The sequence below is a fragment of the Hippichthys cyanospilos genome, chromosome 2 (assembly GCF_059441005.1).
Source record: "Hippichthys cyanospilos isolate Australia breed blue-spotted pipefish chromosome 2, RoL_Hcya_1.0, whole genome shotgun sequence".
Taxonomy (NCBI): domain Eukaryota; kingdom Metazoa; phylum Chordata; class Actinopteri; order Syngnathiformes; family Syngnathidae; genus Hippichthys; species Hippichthys cyanospilos.
Window position 1 is genome coordinate 14,872,867 of NC_142370.1, and position 19,924 is coordinate 14,892,790.

The 19,924-nt window shown below is 41.5% G+C and overlaps 1 long non-coding RNA gene across 1 annotated transcript; it reads left to right on the forward strand.

The window, feature by feature from the left end:
- The first annotated feature begins 2,829 nt into the window (after positions 1 to 2,829).
- LOC148427519 (uncharacterized) lies at positions 2,830 to 9,200 on the forward strand. Its single transcript, XR_015864913.1, has 3 exons — positions 2,830 to 3,267; positions 8,485 to 8,562; positions 8,719 to 9,200. It is a non-coding gene; the product is annotated as an uncharacterized LOC148427519 (long non-coding RNA).
- The last annotated feature ends 10,724 nt before the right edge of the window (positions 9,201 to 19,924 follow it).

Below are 19,924 nucleotides of genomic sequence, written 5' to 3' on the forward strand. Positions count from 1 at the left end.
CGGCACCGCTTTACTGAATAACCTCGCTACTTCACCAGGTGCACCGCGCCAAACGTCACTCGTTTTACCAGACGTACTTTCTCGTCAAATTACGTGAGACCGAATCAAGCTTTTTGTTCCGGATAGAAGAAAAAAGTCTCGTTGAGAAAAGCTTTGTTCTAGCTCTTTCCCGAGTGGCCGCATTCCCTTGATTACAGACAAGGTGTGTTAATGACACATTGAAAGTTTTCCGTCACCCTGCAAGGAAGGTAAAAGTTCAGCCCAAGTTGTGAAGGGGGAAGGGTAGCAATTGGGAGAAAGGGTTAGGGGGAAGCAAAAAGAGAATGCACCTGTAATCTTACCGTCTTGAAATGTACCCCCGAGCAAAGGTTGCTAGCAAACCAAAGACAAGTGTTGTGGAGATAGAGGCTGAAAAAGAAGAAGAAGATAGGTCTTGAATTTCCAGCCCGCCGCCTGAGAACACTCCCATCCTCCTCGCGGTCAGTCAGGCCCCGAGAAATGAGTAAGCCGAGCGGACCTGCTCTCCCAGACTCTATTTAGTTAATCATCAGCATTATAAACCAGTGCCGCAGGCCCTCTGAGGACGACAAGAAGGGAGAGGGAGAAAAGAAAGGGTGTGAAAAGATTAGACAAAGCTACAGTACCTGGTCAAAGTAACGAACCCGCCCTCGCCACTTCCGCCGGCATATTGGCAAAAGTTTGTCCTATTGTACAACATGGCGCGTCGCGGTGGGAGTTGGAAGCGCCGGTGGCTGCCCACGCTTTTTGCTTGCTGGAAGTGAGGCGTGATCAGGTAACTCTGCCCTCTGTGCTGGAATGTGACTCCACTGTGAAGTGAACAGCCCGATAGGTAAACTGGCCTGGCCCTTAATCAATCGTAGCCGTCTTTGAGTGAAAACAATTGAACGGAAACCCAAAACTCTACTTAGTGTGGACCTTATCTCGGCCTCCGCACTAACTGAGGAACGACCTGCTAACTCAAGCGTTTAAACCTTGATAGTGTTTTGCATCCCAAATGTAAAATCTGTTATGTAAGCAACCCATTCCCCTTTTTAGCATTCTTACATTGCTGTTTTGTTTGTTGTTTAGAATCGATATGTATATATTTTCAAATGTTTTTATATTTTATTATACAATTAAATACATTTGCATTCATTCATAGTATGATGTGAGTTTGTATTTAAACTTTAAAATGTCAAAATGTAAATAAGTGTAGTTGATTATATTGCCTGATTCCTAAATTTCATGCCACCAATTATGTAAAATGGTGACATCCCTTACTGGAGCGCCCCCCGGGCCCCATCTTCATTTCCCAATCAAGTGACTCAAACTGGAATATATATATATATATATATATATATATATATATATATATATATATATATATATATATATATATATATATATATATATATATATATATATATATATATATTTAGTAAATACATTTTTTGGGGGGGGGGGGGCAGTGCGAAAGGCTCCCATGTGACCTGCTGTTATCCAGATGTAAGACAGAAATGGAACGATCCACCAATCACAATTTCCCACCTCAGTTTGCGACCTCTGCTGTACAGTGTAAATGTTTGACGGTTTCCCTCCATTTTACCATCTGCTTCCGAAAATTGTGTGGTGTTCATGTTAATCAATCTCGCTTACATGCGCACGAGAGGGCTCCATAGTATATAACCTCTCATTGGTGGAAACTCCCCGTTTGAATAAGATCGACTTTGTGGTTTTTCTCAAGCTCAAAAATGAATCTTCGACGCAAGGAGCAGACATTTTATACCCGCACACATCAACTTCCTCTTTTAAAACAGCCATTGCTAAGGTTGTTAAAAAAAATGAGAAGGAAAGCCGCAAGATACCCTCACAAGAAAATGAGTTACAGTTCAACACGTTGTCTCAAAATGTTGTGTAATGAGTTACATAATCTACTTATACTCGGTCCAGCCGCGCACGCTACCGATAATTTTCTTATACGGAGAAGTTATGGGTGGCCAAAATTCTTACCGTCATTCGTCTTCAAGTGCAAGAAGGTTGTATGATCTAATAAGGAGTCAGCCTTGGTCTTCGTGTCCTTTGACAAGTCTGGCAGTTTGCCTTTACCTGCCCCAACTGGTCTATCCAGTTTAAGGAATGAACGTTGGCTTCTATTGTTTCCTGCTCTTTCTTTCCATTTAAACCAAGCCGGAATTTGATACGTGCTATTTTCTCTTCCCATGGAAAACGGCCCTAAATCTAACGCTTTGTTAGCGAACAATCGCTAACGCGTCTCCGATCTCAGCGGGCCAACAAACGCCCAAAAAGTTTAAACAACAGCATCGCTGAGCAACAAGTTGCGATCGCAGCTCGCGTCTTAAGAAACGGACAATGAAGACAAAGAAGGGCTCACGTCGAAGAATTTACCCAGCCTTTCCAGGTGTGGTCCTCGAGTCAGAAACCCAATACAAGGGGCATGATTGTGTCGGGTCTGTTGATGGCTCCCCTCCTTGGCTAGTCCTCTTCTTTCCTGCGCTCGCTGAAGGACACTGGCATGGCGGTTGGGAGGCGTAAGATGTCCCTCCTTCCTCTCAGGTAGATGCCGCCTGCACGATGTCAGAGTAAAAACCAAAACCCGGAAGAAGAGGGCATCGTTTATCTTCGTGGTGACGAAGCAAAAGTTCTTTCTCTCCCGGTTTTCTCCTCTCTTCGCTGGTCTTCAACCGTTAAGCTTCGCAAGAAGACAGAGGCGGAATTTGTAAAGGGCTTGGTTTACATGTAGCTTGACTCCCCCTCCTCCTCTTTGCCCCCCGCAGGTGTAATTTTCAGGTTGCGGCCAATCTCTTCGGCTCCTGGCGCTTTCAGGTGTGTCCCGTGCAGTGTCTCGGCCAATGGCGGCAAAGAACGGACCTCCCCCCGACCCGCCACAACCGCCCTCCGACTCTCACCTCACCGGTTCGCTTACCTGCCCCCCAAGCCCCATAAGTCCCCCAGGTAGTGTTTTTTTATGATGTCAGCTCAGGCTTTGTGGCAACTACCTCCTCTGTTGTACGGAGAGGCAACCGGTGAACTGACAAACCGTCCGGCACATGGCGGAAGACAAGTTTTCACAAAGGTTTTATTACGGCGTCATCAAGTCAAAACGTCTGCCTTCATTTTTGTTATAAACGTTGGCCACAACCTGAAATACCTGCCCTTTGCTCTCATGAACTGCCTCCCTTTGTGTCCACACACCTTTTTTTGTCCCAACAATAACCCCAGCGGGAACAACAGGTGAACAAAGTGCAGGTGAGTAAAACCTGAAAAAGGGACGCCAGAGGTTTGAGGTCAGTTAGAGCATTTAGAGGTGGGGGAGTGCCCGCCAACAAAAGGTTCGGGGAGGGGGGGCCTCTTTGCCCCGGGGGCAAATAGAGGACGAATCCAAAACCAGACCAGGGCTTGGCTGGATGCGGGGCAAGGCAGCCACTTTCGATGTGGAGGTGTAATTGTCAGGATTAGTCTCTCAACAATAAGCACAATAGCAGAACCATATCCTGTTTCAGCAGGGGTGTGGCATGGCTTAAAGAAGAACTCCATCGACAAATGTGGAAGAGGGTGAATGCAGTTCAACTAACCATCGCTGACGCAAACGACAACAAAATGTTCACCCTCTGCGCGTGCAATTCTATGAGCTAGGATCCCATCAAGCGCGGCAATGCCGAGCCCTTTTTACTCATTTCAAATCAACAAAAGTCCCATTCAATAAATGTGAAATCGTCTGCAGGAAATGTACTTGAACGAGCCACTAAGTTTTCGAGTTCTTATAAGTAACCGATTAGCACTTTCTTTTCCATCTGCCAAGTCAATCTTGCGAGGAGTTTGGCCTCTTTGAGCGGTTTGGTAAATCGCTGTGCTCTAAAAGCTTTGCTTTGTTTAACCTTTCATTTGCATTGGAAATGAGAAAGAGGGTGACGCTCGGAGTCCTACCTCAACTTATTTGGCTACTGATGACTATCTAGCCGGCTGGTCACGCAAGGCGGGACGCAAGGACGTCAATCAGCAGGTCAGAAGCATCGCTTACAAACGTAACACAAAGACCGCATTTTCTTGCATGTATTTGTTCGCAAAAACTCAAGCATCAAAGCATACTGAGCTGTCCATCTGAGAAAAGACATTTTTGTGATTTCAAAGCGCTTTCCATCTGTTACGGGCCTGCTTCTCAGGAACTTCCATTTGTCAGTCCAGCTTGAAAATTGTGGTTTTCTTTGTAAAAAATGGGGAGCAATGTATAGTTTAGAACTGCACTGGGAAAACAAGTCAATACAGTTGGGTATGTTGACTTTAAAAATAGATTGACTAAAAATATAGGCCTCCCAGGTCTACACAGGCTTTTCTGGCACACACATATCATGGCGGCCACAGAGATTGAACCCCCCCCCCCCCCCCCCCCCCCCCCCCCTCCTGCCCCTCTCAAAAAGCAACAACATGAAAAAAAAATGCGGGACATCACAAGTTTGGGATCATTTCCAATTAGAATAAAGCTGACGAAAATAATCTTCAATTATTGCATCCGCTTGGCATGCTTAATGAAGGCTCGTGTTGTGAGTGAGTGAGGAGGGCTCCGTGACGGCATGAATAGCATGTCCGCCAAAGGGACCCGACTTCAAATCCACCTCGCTCTGGCCTGCCTGTATGGAGTTTGCATGTTCTCCCCAAGCCCACGTGGGTCCTCCCCGGGCCCTCCGGTTTCCTCCCACACTCCAAAAACATGTATGGCAGGTGTATTGGGCATAATAAGTTGTACTTAGGTGTGATTGGTTGCTTGAATGGTTGTTTGTCTCTGTGTGCCCTGTAATTGGCTGGCAACCGGTTCAGGGTGTCCCCCTACCTACTGCCTGTAGGTAGCTGGGATAGGCACCAGCAAGTCCGCACCCCTTGTGAGAATAAGCGGCTCTAGAAAATGGATGGATGGATGGATGGTTGGATGGATGGATGGAGGCAGTCAAGCACAAAATACTGTATGCCAAATCTGCTCATCAAGAAGAAGAAAAGGAAGATGAAGATGAGCTAGTACAGGAATTTGTTGACCTCACAGGAGCTAACGGGCAAATTTTTACACATAAAGTTGCAATTTGGTTGGATAATTAATATGACCAAAAGACAATGCATGTTGATAATGACCAATCAAACTTTCAGTGGCCTCTAACAGGTCATAAACACGCCAGAATGGCAAAGAGCAGAACCCTCCTTGCGGTTTTTCTTTCCCAATGAAAGGCCGCATTGGTAAATATGCAGCATCTGCGCATGGTAGTTTTTCTGTTGTATTATCCACCTGTCTCCCACCCTTCGGCTCAGAGAGCGGCAGGATAATTACAGAGATTCACATTGTCTTTGAGGAAATTGGAGGACTTTGCCCAGGTGTGACGCTTAAAAAGGCTTTCATTACACTGATCAGTTTGCTAGTCTCCAGACAATTAGCTCCCTGTCTGTCTTCCTATCGGGACTGCTTGCCAAAAGGTGCTGTTTTTGAAGAATCTAAAACCCTATTTTAAGAGTCACTTTTTTGAGTGTTAGTGGAGTTGATGAATGTCCACGGTCTTCCAGAACATTGCTTATGGACATCTGCAAAACTTCCACCTGCTTGGAACTGATCTCTGATATTGGACTGGGAAATATATCAAATTATTCAAATAATTTGTCTTTTTTATAAATGGAAATTAGTTCGTTTGTGAACTTGAGATTTGCATAGGTGACTGGATATGTGGTTTTCAATACGTGTTTCTGATAATAATCAAGAACTTAAAAGATTATGGCATTTTCTACTTTCTACCCTGAATGTTATCCATATAAATTGCATTCGACACATTTAATGTCTTCTCAAATGAGTTCTATGTCACAGATATTTCTGACCAGAAAGTGAAACAACTTTTTTTTTTGCAAAAGTAGCAAGTCTCACGGTGTGGCTGCCTCGCCCCCTCCTTGACGTTGTTTAATGCCGGCCGGCCACCAAACATCCATCCACCCATCATCTTGACTGCTTACGCTCACGGGGGTCGCGGGTCGCTAGAGCCTATCCCAGCTAAGTGAATGAAGGGGCCTAAACCTGCGTTTTACTGACATTAAAATGCAAAACAGTGTCAAGTGACCGTGCTCACTAACAGCCGCTCTTCCTGTTAAATCTGTCTCGTGGAAAACGAGTGTTCACAACAACGATTCTGCACCCAGGTGAATTATTTACTCCGGACGTTGATTGTCCAGCTGTGTGCTCCCAAACACACATTTTTGCCACTTGGGCATTTGCTACAGTTAAACGTATTTATTAAAAGAAACACTGCTGTATAGTCGGTGCAAAATCTCTCCTCCTCAACCCCAAAACTAAAACCAAGCTAAAAGATGTGGAAAAAGTATTTACCCTTGGATAGGTCGTGCGAGGGATTACTATCGTCATCAGGCCTCATGTTTATCTGCTTGGGTGGGGCCGGTGCCGAGAGCGCAGAATGAGAATAACCCAGCTCTACTTTGATGCTAGCAATGGCACGTCGTGTTGGTGAATCCCTATCAAATGCTTTTCTAAACCACAGTTTACAATTACAACAGTACTTTATGACAAATCTTTGTTGTTCAAAAGGTCATAAGCTTATTTTGGGTTATTGGCATCTGAAAGAAAAATACACACTACTTCCAAAAAATAAGCTAACAGGCAAAACTAACAGGCATGAATTGATCACCTGTTCAATTACAATTGTTATTGATACAGTGCACTTCATCATGCTGTTCATATTTTGATATCACGAGACCAAGAAGTCAGCTAGAAATTTGTGACAGGGTATTCAAACAGGATGTTTGAAAATGAGCTTTGCGTTTTTGTTGTCATAGTGTTCCATCAGCAGCTTGTAAGATGTGAGATATAGCGAGACCGGAAGCCCAAGACAAAAGGCATAGAAGTGGACATAATGAGGAAGGAAAAATTCAAAAACACATTGGAGTAATGAGTTCTGTTGTTCAACTCGAGAGGACAATAAAATGACCAAAGTACTGCAACAGTGAAAGCTTTGCGTTCAAAGATTTAGACAGGGAGAAATGCAATTTAGGGTCATCATAAAATTTGACACAAAAGTGAGTACGTACTATGTTATGAATCAGAACAAAAAAGTAACGTTTGAGCTTTGAGATGCAAGCATCATGTCTGTTCCCAGTAACAAAGAATCACCAAGGGAGAAGAGTGAGCCCACGCGGTCTCGCAGCTTCAGCCCTGCCCCGACTTGCCTCCTGCTACCAGCATTGTCTAATTGGTCCCTCAAGATTCTGTTGATGTGTGTGCGTGTTCGTGTGTGTGTGTGTCAATGATGCAGTCCTGTGCTATAATCTCTAGTGGGGCAGTTACCATAGAAAAGCAGAGTGAAGCATCGCAGTTATTGTTGCGTCCTATTCCACAACACACCTGTTGGACTCACTGACTGCTTTCAGGTCAATATACACAATATATGTCCGTCCTCAGTGACAAAATTTATTATTACCATATTCAACATTTTATTTTTATTTTTGTTTTGGCTTTTTTAATAAAATGTGTTTAAAAAGATCAAGTACGCATTGGATGATTAGTATTTACAGTCATTTGTAACACAGTATAGTGGACCATCAGTGCTTAATTATTACATGACGCTGGTTACTGACCAATATTTTTTTCATGAATCAATATTTCATATTTCATGAAATATCATATTTCATGAAATTTTCATGTTTCATATTTCATAAGTGAATGGAAAGCGAGCGGTAGTACAGTAGCCATCGGGAATGCCGCGAATGAAAAAAAATCGTAACACTCACCCGCACATTTGAATTCGTAACTCAGTAAATGAGTTTTGGTGAGCAACTGAATTTAAATAGGTCAACAGTTAACTAATGTCTGGTATGAACAACAGCAATGATAATCACATGTAAATAGACTAGTGAGCAATATTGGGAGTGAAGTATTCATTTCACTGAATGATTGTTGATTATAAAGTGACAACGTAAGATTTACAGCGTTTTTCATTCAAAATGAATAAATTCAACGAATATAAATTGCAACACCTTGCAAATGAATGTGTTCTAACCACCAACAGTATGTTTTAAATATAATTGTAGGTCTAGTAATCTTTAAAAGGTATTACATGGGGGGTGGCACTCCTCCGGAGGTCGCCGTGTCTGTTATAGCTACAGACAGCCGGAGAAGGAGTGCGTATTTGACGTAATGCCCCTAAAGCTCCCAGAGGCGCATGCGAAAAAATACACAGTATCCCCTTAAGTTCTACTGGACTGCCTCGTCCGTACCTTACATTTCTAACACATCCATTTCTTTAAACACCTACAGTCAAAATGTATGAACGGCGCAAAGATTTTGAGATCACTTTCATGTTTTGAATTGACTAAAAATGATTGAAATGCATTTTCTTCAGTGGTTGCCCTTCGTTGTATACGACAAACGTTAGACTTGTTTGACCTGATTCATTCAAACAGAATAAAGCGACTATGTTTTTCTTGCAGCCCTCCAAGTGAAGACGCACGAAAAGCGTGCCAAGCAGCAACTCCGGAAAGCTGCTGCCGCGGCTCGAGTTTCCACAGGTGAGATCCCGGAGTTTGTTAGGGAAACGTGTGTAAATGCTGTCCAAAGGTCATCGTTCATTGTGCCCGAGAATAAACAGCAAGACAAGTTCTCCTGCCCCTCGGGCACATTTAGTATTGTAAGGCTTTAAATGCTTTTTGTGTGTTCAATTGAAGGCATTGTCAAGTACTCTGACCCCGCGTAGCATCTCCAAACACACCTGCCCACCTGGAACCTCAAAAGACTGTAATTAGCTCACAGTTTAATGTGTTTACTAAAGCGCTAGCATGAGGTCCTCCTAACAATAACTTCCACAGCGGGTACAAATATATGGTCGTTTACCCGGGCATACATTTGTGAAGCTTTTCCATCGTGTGAATTTTGAAACTACTGAGAGAAAAAAAAACTGAAAGCAGTGTAACTTCAAGCCCGCCTATTTGAGTCACCGTTTGCAAACTTGACTAGTGATTGTTGTTATCTTTCTGTTTTGTCCTATACTAAGGTGACCAGAGGTCAGAATTTAACAGTGCTGGTTTAAAGACCTGATGTCTGCGTGTCTGGGTGGCTTTCGCCAGCCCCACTGTTTTGGCTCACTTTTATGCAGTTCGCGTCACGTTATTTTTTATTACCTTCGCGTCCACTCAGCAAGGCAATTGTTTGTTTCATGTGTATGTAAGCCACACAGTTAGCATAACGATAAACAAATTAAAGGCATTTAACTGTCAAATTCCTTCCTATTCTGTATTTACTTTGACATTTGTGTGATACCAGATTTTCAACATGGTTTCATTTTTTTTTAAGTAAAAAGCAAAAAAAAAAAAAAAAAAGCAAGTTCTGTTTTTGCTCGAGTTTGGCAGATGACTGGAGGTGCACGAGGTGAACCTGTAAATACTCGTTCACCAAACAGCAATGGCCGGCATGTGCGTGGAAATATTTTACAGTTAATTTGATGCACCAAAATCACGACAGCCGAATCTCATTGCAAATTTCAGAGGCAGGTGATACAAATTTTGCTCCTTTGGCACAGACCAAGCAAAAAAGTTTTATGTTGTTGAGCGCATTTACTTGTTTAATGCAATTGAATTGTCACCCATGATAGCATTTAGCATTAGCTTAAGTACAGTAAAGACCACCGGCCATCAAATTGAATTGAATTGAATTTATCGTAAATTTTAAATACCAGGTCATCCTAGCCTAAACAGCTTGTGGGCTGATGAGTGTAAGCAGTATAAAAAAAAATGGATTTTGAGCACCTTGATTGTTTATTTTTTCTTCTATTTAAACCTTTCATTCCTTATTGTTTCATCTTAATTCTAAACATGAACACACTCCATCCAGTGCATCATAGGGTCTGTCTATAGGATGACAGCAGGTCCCACTTAATGATACAAGATGTGTTTGTGAGATAAACGCTCTCTGGGGGTGGGAATGTGGGGGAGGGAGGGGGGTGTCAGGTGAACACACAGGCAGGGACACTCCCACTGGGAGCAGTTACCAAGGTAGAGCATCACCTGTTCATTACTTCCGGTGTGTTTTGTTCTTTCAACAGTTAGACCACAAATGACAGGTCAGGTTTGTGTCTCTCCTAAACTATTATGAACATCCACCCGACAAACCTTCCAAATTGTCATCCAAAAAAAAAAAAAGCTCTTATCAGTGTTACAAAATATATATTCAGTATTTCCAATCATACAGAGGCAGGTTGAGTGACTAGGGAGGTCGCTCCAGCACATAAATTTAAATGACGTAAGAGTCAAATCCCCATGGGATTGGGAGCCCACAAACAAAGGAGACGTTGAAAGAGACGTGCTGCTTCGGTTGTCTTTCACACACCCAAAGGGAAGCTTGAAACTTGTCGTACATACTTACAGGACTGCAGTGCTCTGCAATTAAGATGTATTCTTAACTGAAATTATGTAATAAATGTACTGTTTATACACCAGTGATGAAGATTAGAGGTAAATTTACCAGTACACTATCCAAATCGTATGATTGCATCCTCTCCGACATGATGCTCAAATTTTCTTTCTTCAACGATGAAAGCACAGTATATTATGGTTGTATTTTGAACAAAACTACTGTATGCATAGGTGATAACAAAGTCCAAGCCGTAGGTTTAGTGTTTGGTACCTCATTAACGAATGAGGCAAATGCACAATCTGACGTTTTTTGGTAACCCTAACCCTAACCCTAACCCTAACCCAACATAATGTACTTTATTTTCATCCTGATTCATTCATCCCAGTGTAATCTGTATGGCAACGTGGCCAGCTAAAGGAAGCCAGACAATGCTTCAAAATAAAATGTGGGATATTAATTCATGCATGAAACGAACATGAAGTTACTCCTGGAAGCATGGTCGGGACAACGATTTAGTTGTCATCTACTTGATCATTCCCTCACAGCGTGAGACTCACTGCTTGAGCGGCATTCATATAAACAAAGATGTCTTCTTCTTTTCTCGATTGATGTACTTTTTTTTCCCAAGCGATCAAACCAAACATGGTAGATAAAGTTGTCAAACATTTTGTCCAGAACCCAAGTTAGACTGATTGATGTGACGCGGCAAACTAGATGAATTTTATGGAGTAAAGTGCATTGTAATGATGACCCAGAGATTCACCTAAATTAATACACGTCTGTAGTACATGATCTGCAAAATGGGATTTTTTTTTTTTCTTGCATTGTTTCTCTTTTTTTATCCTTGAATCAGGAAGAAATCAAAGTCCATAGGAGAAAAAATGTCCGAGCTTCTGTGCTTTACAAAGGCGTTCCTGTCAAAGAGCTACACATTAACACAGGCAGATGACGGCACTTCTCCGAGCTTGTCCACACTTTTACAACCCCGCGCACCCTTTCGGATTTGTCCGAGCTCTGTCAACACGAGAGTCTCCAGACGGCCGTCTCGGACAGTCCAACCAATCACAAAGATGCAGCTCAATGTGCCACTATCCCACGCGGGCCCGTGGCAGAGGGGGTAGCCATGGATACCGGCTGTTGCTCGGCTGGTGCAGAAGTTAGCGTCGAGGGAGTATGTAACACTTGGCATCACGAGAGCGAGTGCACACACCAGCCCGGTTCGATGCTGATGGTTTATGACCAGCATTGCAAATAGCGGCGTGTTTACACAGCCTAATCTTTGATCATTGAGGAAGAGAGTTGCAGTTAAATAGGCTCTGAATCAACATCCTGGAAGTTAGCCATGCAGGAAGGTGCAGTTAAAACAGCTCAGGTTCAGGAAACTCATTCACATGAGGTACATCTGGTGCTAGGACAGATGCACCTATCCATACATGCATAAAGTAGCTCCAGTTTCCAGCAACACTTCCAGCAACATGTGAATCAATTGTGTTTCAACGTATTCTTAATGTAAGGCATTAAACAAAAATGGTTCAATAGGCAACCATGTTCTTATTTTTGGTTAAGCAAATTAGGAAGTCATTATCTACACCAGTGGTTCTCAAACTGAGAAAAATGAGTTCACAAAAATAAATCTTTAACTTGACAGGTAACGAGAGGTGGCACGTGACAAGTTGGGTCGAACCATTCCAGTGTTTGAGAGGATCTGGCTTATTACAATAATGAAAGTGAATAAGCTACTGAACATAAAATTTGTTTATGAACTTTTATTTTCCTGAGACAATTCAACAGTTATTTTGAATGATTTTTGCATGTTTGTTTCTTTTATTTCAAATCTAGAGTACAACCTAAGGTTTCTTCAAGTACCCCCACTTGAGAACCACTGATCTACACGCTAACAACGAATCTCAGCTTAATCAATATGACCATTGAATTCAAGAAAATAAAGCAAACACCGATGCCCCAAAGACACGATAGCTTCCTGTTTGAACCTCAGCTGACCTACCTTGTGATGACCCTTTGCGTTTGAAAATGACCCAAATATCTCTCGCAGAAAATGCAAAAGCATTGCTTCAAACATTGCATTCCTTTTCTCTTCTTTGAATCCATAAAAACGTTTTAGTCCCTGCGGCACATGCAGCCAGCTCGGTATTTCAATCTAAGCTGCGAGGGGTGAAAAAAAAGAACAACACAAGCAAAGATGTTTGCAGCTGTGATGTGTGTTGAGAGGAATGCGTTTGTGTTATCACTCGCTAAGTTATGCAAGAAGAGTTTGGTGGAAACCTTTGCCTGGTACAGCGCTGGGCCTCAGCCTCCTTCCGCACAGGTTAAACACACACTCAGCGGCAGCACGCCCAAGGAGCCAAAGACCAGCAGGCCTTGGATCTTTCTAATTACCCTCGGTGAATGGGAGGCTGATGGACACTCCACCTGGGTTATCGCACGCACCGCCGACACTCCCCATTCTTCTTCTGATTTGACTATTTATAGCTCTCATCTACAGTATGGACTTCAACCGAAGGCATTGGATGCACGTTGATGAAGAAAGGATGTGTTTAAGTGCAACTTTGTAGCCTGATTTAACCCTTGTGCACACAATTTGGAAACAACACACGTGCATTTTTTTTTTCATTTTTGTAGATGCTTTTAATGCGTAAATAAAGTTATTTATGATTTTTTTTCCTTCAACCACTCGCATTGTTCAATGGCATCAGTTCTATTCATACATATGTAGGTTAAAATTATTAACACCCAGCAGGTTAATTGGTCTCTATCGCCACCTACTGTCTTGGGGTGAAGCACAAGTCAACAAAGAGTTTTCTGTTTGCCGACATAGTTTGACCGTCGCTCAACAGAATTTTGCAAACATCGCAGGAAAATCAGTGCCATAAATCCAATTAAAATGCATTTCAAATTCTAATTATAATGGTTTTATATGATCCAGTTTTATATGATCCAAATTTCGGACAATGGTTATTTTTGTACACAAAATCTCGCAAATCCAGCTGCAATCACATAGAAATCTCAAGAGTTGTTGCATTTTAAAATGTTACATGTTTTAATCATCTGCTGGAAATTTCAGCTCCCATTCATTCTTTTGCGATATCATAAAAAGTCAAAAGAATTTAAATAATTTGTACATTAATGCCACAAGGGTTAAGGGCAATTTGAAAGTGTCTCATTGAAGCTGAATGTAGCTAATAGTGCAACATTTGAAACCAAATAAGGGCTTGATTTCCGTGGTTGGAATTTGAGTGAATTCTGCATTTCCCGGGATAAACAAGCTCACTTTACCATTCCGTTCCACTGCTCAAGTCGTTTGAATTTCAAATCCGTTTTTGCCAAAGGACAATGAAATTGTACTCACCAAAGAGATGGATGTTTGTTCACTTATTACAGTGAGAATAATGCTAACGTTGTGACAATCAACACCTCAAAGAATTGGGCGTATTTGTCTCTGTGTGCCCTGCAATTGGCTAACAAGCACTCCAGGGTGTCCCCCGTCTACTGCCCGATGACAGCTGGGTTAGGCACCAGCAAGCCAGCGACCCCTGTCAGGATTAGCGGCTATAGAAAAAAATCTAGAGGTAAGCTGCAAGAAGAGCCTCGGGCCACAGAGCTGAGGTGAGATCGAGTCGTATCGGGTGAACGCATGAAAGGAAAGGTCATCGCTTGAAGGTTTTTTGTCTTCAAAGTAGACAGCTGTCAAATGCACAAGGCTTCTTCATATTTTTGTGTGATGAGGTGGGGGAAGCAGAGACAATGCACATGCGGGCACACAGTTCTTCTACTTTGTGTGCCCTTCCATTGGCTGGCAACCATTTCAATGTGTTCACTGCCTACTGCCCAATGAAGGCCGGGATAGGCACCGGCATGCCAGTGACCCCAATGAGGATAAGTGGCTGTGGGATGGATGGATGGATGGATGGATGGATGGATGGATGGATGGATGGATGGGTGGATGGATGGATGGATGGATGGATGGATGGATGGATGGATGGATGGATGGATGGATGGGTATTGGTCGCAATCTTATTTAGTGGAGGTGCAGCGATTTCGTGGTCTGCAAGGAATCTTGCCAATGCTTGCATCATGCCAATTTATTTTTCACCACACAATTTCTCAGAGCAAACCAAATAAAAGAAATTCTTTGAAGACACAAAACTGCAGTCATTTAAGTTTATACACACGTATACCACTAATACTTTTGCAACACAGAATACCCCCCCCCACACACACACACACCCAACAAAAACAATGACATAAGTGGAAAGAAATACCTATTTATTTCAATGTTGATTTTCCCTTAAGATTTCATGAAATTAATGGCAATTTTCTATTCGTGTGCCTAGCAATTTCTTCTTCGTGATTGTGAAACTGCTCCAAGAGAGCAGGCAATGCTCGTATCGACTTCCAACGCAATTACCGAGACCTTAAAATAAGGACCGGTATCAGCCCAATCTTAATTGTTGATATCGGTACTCAAGCAGCCTTAATATGATATTTTAGTCTTCCCATTAAGTTTTGCAATGAATTTCAGTTTTTTAATTGCTCTTAGCAAACACTGCAGCTAATACACAAGTATATGTTTGTAAGTCTAGTACAGGAAGACAAACAAAATAATTGCTGAAGCATGTTTTCTAGGCTTACTGTTCACAATAACAGTATATGCTTACTTTGATTAAAAAGATAACATGTGTTTTAACAGTAAAATGTACATGAGTTTGCAGATTGTTTATTGCGCAGTTAGCAATGGGTTTAATTAGAGTCTGCAGATGCACTGCCTCTTTAATCTGAAAATTAAAACTTTCACCATAGCCCGAGGTAACGCTCTTGGTCCTTTATCAGACTTACATCAACCCTGCTGCACATTGCCAGTTGCTATTTGCATGAGAGGCAAATTAAAGGTCTACAACTTCCTACATAGGTTCTTTTCTTTTTTCTTCTTTCTGCACCTTGTGTAAATTCCATTTGATATAATGAGAACGTTCGATGAGGGGAAACAAGACAATATGGATCGACTGACGAGGACTGTACAAAGACGACACAAGGATTTCCCTACGCAAATTACAATAGTGTGCAGTAGCAGCTGCCAGGCACAAAGTTGATCTGGTGTGCGCAGTGGCGTCTCTGTATTTGGGGCCAGTGGGGCCTGGCCCCGTCAGACGGCACTAGTGGAGCACTGCAGGCCCAAAAGAATTGTTTTCTCCTTAGAACGCAATAATCTATAAATAACGTTTCATCGTGAATAATGGTATTCATGATTATGACTACCAATATCTTACAAAGGCAATTCCATTGTAAACATTTTGCATAATCCAAAGGCTTTGACAAAGCCAAACACAATTTCTCTGCCTGCGATGCAAATGGGGCCGGCCCGAGAGAGTTTGTTTAAACGACGAGCCACCAAAATCATAGTGCGCATGTTTTAAGCTATTCTCAGTAGACACCCATGGGGCCTGGTCAACATAGTCCAAGGCCGAAATCAGCCAATAAAAATATTTGAGTGACATAAGTCAGACTCAAAATGTAACAAACTTGTTCAGTTTTGGCGGCTAGCGGCAGCAAGCTAGCTCGGTTTTCATTGTAACCTAAAGGGCAATAAATGCAACTCATCAATATGAATGATGTGGATTCTTTAAGAAAGACTACATTTAGCACTTTGCCACTTGAGCACAAATTTGAAATGAATCGTTTGGGACCACATCAGCCGGTGGATTTTGACATCGTTCAAGCAGGAAAGGGACAAAATCCACACCTTCAACCTAATGGAGCAACATGGCTAACTTTGTGATTAGAAAATCTCTGGACGCTACATGAACTACAAATGGATTCAAAGACAGGAAAAGTGGATGACATATTTCAAGAGAGAAAGACAGCACCGATAAAACGGAGGAAAACAAACACTGCAGCAATTATGAATGAAGCTTGTGATACCAGGGTTTGCTTAAGAGGAGGAGAGATTTTGCAAAAGTGATCACCTTATAGCACTACAACTCGTGGATAGCACACTTTTCAGTAAATTCAGCAAATTATTTCCATGCGCTGAATTTGAATGTACCCCCAAAATCTGCTGTACAGTCACTCAGAGTTGCATACAAAGACCCATGTATTGTTTATTTTGTGTTTCTGGGGTTACACAGCTGATTTATGGTTACAGAGCTGCTTTATTTTGTAAGTGTATTTATGTTTTATTGTGATAAACAAAGCGGACCTTGTTGCGTCATGCAAGGAATTTACGCAAGTCTGACTGTAACTGCCTCCATTTCCTTATAACTAAGCACAGTCTGTGTCATACAGCCTGTATGTGTGTATATTGTAATTATGCTGTGTAATGTGTCAGTCTGTACAAAATTAATTAGATTTGTCAACTAAAAGTGTGTCAAGAGCTGCTACAAAAACTTACCCACTAAGAGCATTCAAGATAACTAGAGATTAGCAGTTTGCAATTAGCAATTAAACTAGCGTGTTAGCTCACGAATGTCAGCATGCTAACTTAGTCTACTGTTTATTTCAGACAATTACAACGCTGCATTTTGTTGTACAATAGAATTGTAAGTGTTTTTTTTTTTTTTTTTTACACATACTTCTTTGAGTGAATAAAATGAATACAAGGGATGTTATAATTGAAGACGTCTATCTAGCTAATGTGGGTTCATAGCACGGGAAGAGTAGCACGCCTTATGCCTTCAAAAATCAAAATATACTATATTGTTATTCGTTTGTGCACATTAGATGTATTAGCAATATTAAATATAACACAATAAACCAAGGAATATCAGTAGGCATTTCCTCCAATCTTCCAAGTGCTGGCCAGCTGTCGACTGAAGAATGAAGGATATTCTGAAATGATGGCTTAGTTTTGCTTTGCCACTCCACGATTTAAAGTGGCAACCCTTATGAACATTTCTGGTGTTGGCGCTGATATTTTCAGTTGTAATCAAATGAGAAGGGGACACCATCACATCACAGCAGAAGAAAATGTACATGAGGCCTTTTAACGGCACGCCTTCAACAACTGTCACCTGGGTGTCAACAAGCTCTAATTAACAAGCGCCCTGCTCAATTTTACCCATCTGCTCAAGTGGGCTCCAGTATTCCCCGGCGAGAAACCTAATAACCACTTTCTTAACAAATTCAGAGACACGACAGCAGGTTGAGCAGAATGAGGGCAAGACGAGGAAGGGCCGGGCACAATTTGCGAAGATTTGGAAGAGGCAAGCAGGGTGGGGTTCGCCTCCAGGGAGTCAAACCAACACCTTCCATCACTCCCAAAGGAGCAGTGGAAGCCAGCTACGTCAAAATCAAAACATTTTGGAAGGCGATAAAGCTCACAGACGAGCTTCCCGGGAGCAACGGGAAAATAAGAGCATGGTGACATACCCGGAGAGTTGAGCCAAGGTTGGCTGATATTGCATCAGTGGGAATCCCACCATAGCAACCAGTTGCCTGGGAGGATGATTCTTATGGGGCAGGCAAAAACAACTTGAAAAGATGACCTGTTTTGCTCCAGAGAGCCTCAAACCCATACATAGCCCCTTACGTGAGCCGTATTCCAAACATGGCAGACATAGGCTTTATTATGACATTAGTACAAAGCTGTAAGGGCAAAGCAATTACATTATTTATCATGAAAAAAAATCTGTACTGTGAAGCCGTTTTATCTTTGAAGTCATGTACGGACGCGCTGGCTAGGGATTGCCCGTTCAAAAAGTGTGTCACATTGAGAATGCTGACTAATCAGAATAAGAATACGTTTTTTTCAGTGGCGTACCCCATGTGATATGTCTTTCACACATGTAAATCAATATTTGTCTACAGAAAAATACAAAACATAAAGTGTCCTGTTTTGGGGTTGCAGCAGAGATCTCTTCACAAAAATAAATCATAAATATTTGTCCACAAAAAATAATCAGCGTAAAGTGTCAGACCTGTTCTCAGAAAAAATAATATCGTAATAATCAATAAATGGTTGTACACTGAAAAATATTCAACACAAAACGTCCTGTGTCAGGATGACAGTAGAGATCTCTTCACAAAAATAAATGATTACTTTATTGAATAATATTTGTACCCCCCAAAATAATCAACATAAAGTGTCAGACCTGTTCCCCAAAAGAAGTAATTATAAATAAACATTTGCCCACAGAAAAATATTCAACTTCAAGTGTCCTCTTTTGGGATCATGGTAGAGATGTGTTCACAAAAATAAATCATTAACTTGACAGGTAACGAAAGATGACACATGACAAATTGGGCCATTCTTGTCCGGGGTACAATCGGTTTTTACAATAATGAATTTGAATAACCCACTGGCCATATTTTTTGTTTTATGAACATATTTTCTTGAATGTATTTTTTTGAAACAATTAATCCAATAATTATTTTACAGGATTTTTGCATGTTTTTTGTTTATTTAAAATCTTGAGTACCCCCAAGGGTACTTATAGAGAGCCACTGATACAGCATATAGACAGCATTTACATAATAGCATGAAAACTGCTAATGCTTTTAATTCCCTTTTTTTTCTGTTAGGGACACTGCCGGTCATCTAGTTTGTTGCGTCACATCAATCAGTCTAACTTGGGTTCTGGATGAAATATATAATTTCATGTATATTCATGTATGTGTGTTGGGTGTGTGCGTGTTGGCAAGTATATTCAATAGGTCTTCCATTTTTTTTCAACTTCCCTTAGTCATGTTTGAACTCTTTCAAATGACAAAACAATAAAAGACATACAATGAAAAGAACATAGTACACACGCACACACCCCAAAACAAGCTTTAAAAGTAGACAGAAGACGACAGTAGTAAAAGAAAACTACTTTTGTAGTGGCATCGCTAGTGTATTCCAGAAGAAAGATCATGTAAATTTGTATTTATTTTAATTAACTTTTTATTGCTTTTATTTTTGTTTACTTATGGCTCGCGCACCAGGAAATTACAAAACCATTGACAATGTGCGTTAGTATGAAATTCAATCAAATAAAAGCATGCAATCTTTAGAACAAATCACTAAAACAAATTTTAACCATGGCCGTTTGTACATCTATTGGTAATTCTTGGTCAGGTGGCTTGCGATTTATGGCAACACATTTGTATATCCCTTCATATGAAATTTCTCGTCACACACTCCATGTGCAGATTCTCAACAGCTGTCGAACCAGGTGAGAATTTTGCTCTAATTTGCAAACAGCGAGTCAAGCCAAGGGGCACAACTTGAAAGACAAACGTAGTTAGTGTTAGTATACACAAAACCTCATCACCGTGACTTGCTGGTTCGCATCAGTAAACCTGAGCTCCTGAACCTCAAACAAAACGAAGAGGGAAAATATGCTTTTGTTTACACTGTGTAAGACTTGCACAATTCAAATTGTTGCCTCTATAATGGTGTCAACGTCATTTGCAAGTTTTGCTTGTTGCACGAGCTGTGTAATAAAGGCACGACAGAAGTGACGCAACCAGGAAGCTCACATTATTTTTAAACAGTACTGCATAATGAACCCCAGTTACAGCTTTTTT